Source organism: Oncorhynchus nerka, unplaced genomic scaffold, assembly GCF_034236695.1.
Source record: "Oncorhynchus nerka isolate Pitt River unplaced genomic scaffold, Oner_Uvic_2.0 unplaced_scaffold_1483, whole genome shotgun sequence".
NCBI lineage: Eukaryota > Metazoa > Chordata > Actinopteri > Salmoniformes > Salmonidae > Oncorhynchus > Oncorhynchus nerka.
Window position 1 is genome coordinate 7,974 of NW_027039830.1, and position 6,299 is coordinate 14,272.

Below are 6,299 nucleotides of genomic sequence, written 5' to 3' on the forward strand. Positions count from 1 at the left end.
ATTACATACACTGTATAGGAGGAGGTGACTGTATCAACAATCAATGAGTGTAGTAGAGATATAAAAGGGTATCAAAGGATGTTACTTAATAATACAGTCAGTCTTCTTTGTTGTCAAGTTACATATAAGCACAATGTCAAATGCTCATATTTGACTGTTGTTCCCCCATATGGGTCCCAAAAGAGGGAAGTGAAGTGAAGTGGATATTTTCAGTGGTTCAACCAGCTGTCACTCAACCAATCAGGTTGATCCTCACTGGTTAAGCATACCCACCCTCAATATCCATGTGGTGCAATCTTGTGGTGTAAAATCTATTGTCTGGACATTATAATGACCCATGTTTGTAGTCCTGGATCTCCTGAACATGTTGATGTATATTTGGGAGTAAACAGAGGGTCCAAATCAGCAGAAAGGTGAAAGGAAGGAGGAGTTCTGGAAACTCCCTGAATTATCTTGGGGCTGTTACATATGATATTTAATATATGTTAACAGCTAGTCTTTGTTCTCCACTTCCCCTCTATGATCTATATCTTCCTGGTATGACAGTGTCCTGTCCATCATCACAAATAGCAAGTCAGGTTCCCTGGACAGGAAGACTGTGTTGAGAAATACTCTGGACAAGATGACCATGTAGAGACATGGAATGATTTATATTGTTCTGCAGAAAATGGTTTAACAATAACCACTGGAACAATCTCTCACAACCACAAACACAGTGTGTAAACTTGTTATATTTTTGTATTAGCATAGCCACAACTACCGGTGTCATTTTGTTGATACTTCCCTAGAGTTAACACCTACATCAGTCGCACAGACAGAGACACACAGATGACTCAGAGACAGAGATATCACAAGAAGCAGAGACTTAACGTATAGAGGGCTTGTATTTGATGTACGACGCCTTCTGGCAACCAAGTTGGAAGACCATCACATTAATTCTAGAAGCAGAGACTTAATGTATAGTAGACCTACATAGAAAGAAAGTCCCAGGCATTGTTAAAATGTCAAAGGTCAACTATGCTGTGCCAGATATGACCAAGAAGGTCAAGTTTGACAGAGGTGAGATGGAGGAGAGGATTGTGGATATCTATGTCAGTGCAGACACCCTGAGAGACGGTGAGACCAGCACCAAGAGAGAAGAGACAGCAGACTCTGCTCCTAATAATGGACCAGGAGACCAGCACTCAGATAACACACACACACACACACACACACACACACACACAAGAACAACGTAAACATCTCTTGTTTGTTTCCACAGAGCCTGATAGATCAGGGAAGAGACCCTTCCTAGTTGCTGCAGTGTTTCTGGGGCTGCTGTGTGTTCTACTGGCTGGGATCATAGGCCTGTCTGTCTACTGTGAGTTTGTATCCAAGTTCATTGATTATCACCTAGTTGTAAGACGTGCAGGTTATTAGGCCTATTTACCTGGTGTTTTACCTAGTAACTATGTGTTTATACTTTGTAGATAACAGAGACATCACAGATTCTGAGGATAAAAGGAACAACTTGTTCCAGAGTTTTTCCCTTTATAAAATCAACACAACTGAATAGAGAGACCAGTTACAGACCAGATACAACAACCTGACTGAAGAGAGAGACCAGTTACAGACCAGATACAACAACATGACTAGAAAGAGAGACCAGATACAACAACCTGACTAAAGAGAGAGACAAGTTACAGACCAGATACGACAACATGACTCGAGAGAGACCAGTTACAGACCAGATCAACAACCTGACTGAAGAGAGAGACCAGTTACAGACCAGATACAACAACCTGACTAAAGAGAGAGACCAGTTACAGACCAGATACAACAACATGACTCGAGAGAGACCAGTTACAGACCAGATCAACAACCTGACTGAAGAGAGAGACCAGTTACAGACCAGATACAACAACCTGACTAAAGAGAGAGACCAGTTACAGACCAGATACAACAACATGACTAGAGAGAGAGAGACCAGCTACAGACCAGATACAACAACCTGACAAAAGAGAAAGGCCATATTCAGGCAAAGCTTTTTGTGATAGGTGAGACATAAATAAATTAGAAGTAAAATAAACAGTAATTATATATCAATGGGTTATATTATATACCAATGAGTATGAAGATACTGGCTATGTTTCTCAATGTGTTCACCTTTGCTCTACAACAGAGCAGCATTTTCAAAAGGGATGGAGAAACTTTGACTACAGTTGTACTTCCTCTATACTAAGAAAACCTGGGAAGAGAGAGAAGCAGTCCTGGTGATCATAAACAGCAGAGAGGAACAGGTGAGTGGGAGGGAGGTGTGGGTGAGAGAGAAGAGAGAGAGAGGGAGGAGAGAGAGAGAGGACTGAAGAAGGGAGGGGAGAGGGGAGAGGGAGGAGAGAAGTGCTAGAGAAGAGAGAGAGATGGGTAGAGAGAGGGATAGGGAGAGAGGTGAGAGAAAGGGGGGGGAGAGGGAGGGGAGAGGTGAGAGAGAAGAGAGAGAGATAGGGGGGGGGGCAGACCTGGTGATCATAAACAGCATAGCGGACCAGGTGAGAGATGAGAGAGAGAGAGAGAGAGAGAGGTTCAGCAAGTATTTTCATCAGTACACTAATATGTGGGCAGTATTTTAAAATATATTAAAAGGGACAGTTTTTTATATTTCTCAACAACTGACCATTTGTCTTCAACCTCCACCTGAGAGCCTGGGATGGTCTGACTGACTGTTACTGAGGAGACCTGGAAGTGGGTGGATGGCACATCACTGACCACAGGGTGAGAGATTTGACCATTTTACCTTGTGATATGGAGATACAAAACAACAATGATGTATTTCTTCCAGTCATATTCATCAAAATGTATGTTTAAAAACATGGATGTAATTCAATGAGAACTATAGATGTATTATAGAAACCAGGTAATATTGACACATGAACATGTAATTGAAAGAGTAAAATATCAAATGTATTGATGGTCCATTCTTGATAATGGTATGATAATTTTACAGAGTGTTTTTTTTAAGCTGAGAAAACATAGGACTGTATATAATTGAGGAGGATATTTTTACCACATTTTCTGACTGTCTGGTTCTCTGTGTTGTTTAGGTACTGGGGGAAAGGACAGCCTGATGATAGAGTGCAGGAGGGCTGTGTTGAGATTTACTCTGGACAAGTTGACCCTGTACAGACATGGAATGATGACAATTGTACCAAATATCATAACTGGATCTATGAGAAAGCTAACTATCTGTCTGTCTGTCTGTCTGTCTGTCTGTCTGTCTGTCTGTCTGTCTGTCTGTCTGTCTGTCTGTCTGTCTGTCTGTCTGTCTGTCTGTCTGTCTGTCTGTCTGTCTGTCTGTCTGTCTCCCCTTTCTCTCTTCTTTCCCATAGTTATTATGTTAATGGTTGTGTTGGTTCCACTTATCTGGGCTCCGTTATTTACAAAACAGATAAGGAATACTTAAAATGTGCATATATAATTAGAATACAGCCGTAGACAGAAGTCAAAGATCAAACATCAGACATGCAACTGATGTCTCTCCTGAGTTCTGCCCCGAACAAAAGAAAGACGGCATCTTATATACCCGAGATCAGACCTTATGGTATGATCTCCTATGTCAAAACCTGCATGTGCAGCTAAAGTTATTCTTAACACAAGGTTTCTGAGAACCTGTCTCAGCAGTATGCAAATCTGCCCTTGTTTTAGAGAAAAACAGACAGTGTCTCTCTGTGTCTCGCTATCACCCACAGTCCCTTTTCTCACCTTTCCTCACAGATGCTGGGCGGCGGGTTTTGGCAGAGAGCTAGACACAGACAGAGGCCTCAATATTCAGCTATAGAGTGAGCAAAAGTACAATGGCACGAAAGCAAATTAGTAACAACATAATCAATGGTGGGGGTCTTTAGAAGACCCACAATATCAACTTTAACCCTTCAGTTGGATAAGGTCCTGAATGGTTAAGTGATGATTCCACCTAGTGGTTTAAATGAGAGATGAATTCACCAAGGAGGTGAAATAATGGTATTACAGACTGTCTCAAAACACACCGGAGAATACAATCCTAGGGGAGGGACCTTGGACCTTCTCTCCCAATAGGGTTGATAGGAGGTGAGGAATTGAAGAAACACAAACTGAGATGAAGAAGAAAATTAAGAGAAAGGCAGAAAGAAAATAAGAATAGTTATGTTAAGATTTAATAAAAGGAGTGTGTAGACATACCTTAATGGGTACGCATTGGTTGAATCAACATTGTATCCATTTCATTTAAATAAAATTACGCTGAACCAATGTGCAATTGACATTGTATTGACGTCTCTGCCCAGTGCGACTTTACTCTGTAAAATGCTTGTATTAATAGTTTTCATTAGGAACATGTCATGTGATTTGCCATAGTCTTACACAGTGATCATTTTCAAGGCTCTGAAAGTCAACTAACAAGGAAACAATGGCCCAGCAGGAATACCAGCTTCCTGATTGGATGTGATTGGATCAATAAAATAGTGTGACCTGAAAACAACAGAGGTTAGATCTAAGAGGCACGTATACGAGCACACAAGCATCCACACACACAACACAGAACACATACACACACTTCTGAATAACTCTTCACACTGATGTCAGTATAGATAGAGAACAGACAGTATATCATGTATTATATTATCAAACTAAGGCTGGTGGGAGTCATATCATGTATTATATTATCAAACTAAGACTGATGGGAGTCATATCATGTATTATATTATCACACTAAGGCTGGTGGGAGTCATATCATGTATTATATTATCACTAAGGCTGGTGGGAGTCATATCATGTATTATATTATCACACTAAGGCTGGTGGGAGTCATATCATGTATTATATTATCAAACTAAGACTGGTGGGAGTCATATCATGTATTATATTATCACACTAAGACTGGTGGGAGTCATATCATGTATTATATTATCACACTAAGACTGGTGGGAGTCATACCATGTATTATATTATCACACTAAGGCTGGTGGGAGTCATATCATGTATTATATTATCACACTAAGACTGGTGGGAGTCATATCATGTATTATATTATCACACTAAGACTGGTGGGAGTCATATCATGTAGTATATTATCACACTAAGGCTGGTGGGAGTCATATCATGTATTATATTATCACACTAAGGCTGGTGGGAGTCATATCATGTATTATATTATCACACTAAGACTGGTGGGAGTCATATCATGTATTATATTATCAAACTAAGGCTGGTGGGAGTCATATCATGTATTATATTATCACACTAAGACTGGTGGGAGTCATATCATGTATTATATTATCAAACTAAGACTGGTGGGAGTCATATCATGTATTATATTATCACACTAAGGCTGGTGGGAGTCATATCATGTATTATATTATCACACTAAGGCTGGTGGGAGTCATATCATGTAGTATATTATCACACTAAGACTGGTGGGAGTCATATCATGTATTATATTATCACACTAAGGCTGGTGGGAGTCATATCATGTATTATATTATCACACTAAGGCTGGTGGGAGTCATATCATGTATTATATTATCACACTAAGACTGGTGGGAGTCATATCATGTATTATATTATCACACTAAGGCTGGTGGGAGTCATATCATGTATTATATTATCACACTAAGGCTGGTGGGAGTCATATCATGTATTATATTATCACACTAAGGCTGGTGGGAGACATATCATGTATTATATTATCACACTAAGACTGGTGGGAGTCATATCATGTATTATATTATCACACTAAGACTGGTGGGAGTCATATCATGTATTATATTATCACACTAAGACTGGTGGGAGTCATATCATGTATTATATTATCACACTAAGACTGGTGGGAGTCATATCATGTATTATATTATCACACTAAGACTGGTGGGAGTCATATCATGTATTATATTATCACACTAAGGCTGGTGGGAGTCATATCATGTATTATATTATCAGACTAAGACTGGTGGGAGTCATATCATGTATTATATTATCACACTAAGACTGGAAGGAGTCATATCATGTATTATATTATCACACTAAGACTGGTGGGAGTCATATCATGTATTATATTATCAGACTAAGACTGGTGGGAGTCATATCATGTATTATATTATCAGACTAAGACTGGTGGGAGTCATATCATGTATTATATTATCACACTAAGACTGGTGGGAGTCATATCATGTATTATATTATCAAACTAAGACTGGTGGGAGTCATATCATGTATTATATTATCAGACTAAGACTGGTGGGAGTCATATCATGTATTATATTATCAGACTAAGACTGGTGGGAGTCATA

General features: G+C 39.5%; 1 long non-coding RNA gene across 3 annotated transcripts; it reads left to right on the plus strand.

Annotated features, from left to right (window-relative positions):
• The first annotated feature begins 806 nt into the window (after positions 1–806).
• LOC135568562 (uncharacterized) lies at positions 807–4,263 on the plus strand. Of its 3 annotated transcripts, none has more exons than XR_010462686.1 (5): positions 807–1,116; positions 1,262–1,360; positions 2,162–2,279; positions 2,629–2,751; positions 3,081–4,263. It is a non-coding gene; the product is annotated as an uncharacterized LOC135568562 (long non-coding RNA). The 3 variants fall into 3 exon arrangements; XR_010462687.1 differs by having other exon boundaries at positions 807–1,059; XR_010462685.1 differs by having other exon boundaries at positions 808–1,360.
• Positions 4,264–6,299: the final 2,036 nt, after the last annotated feature.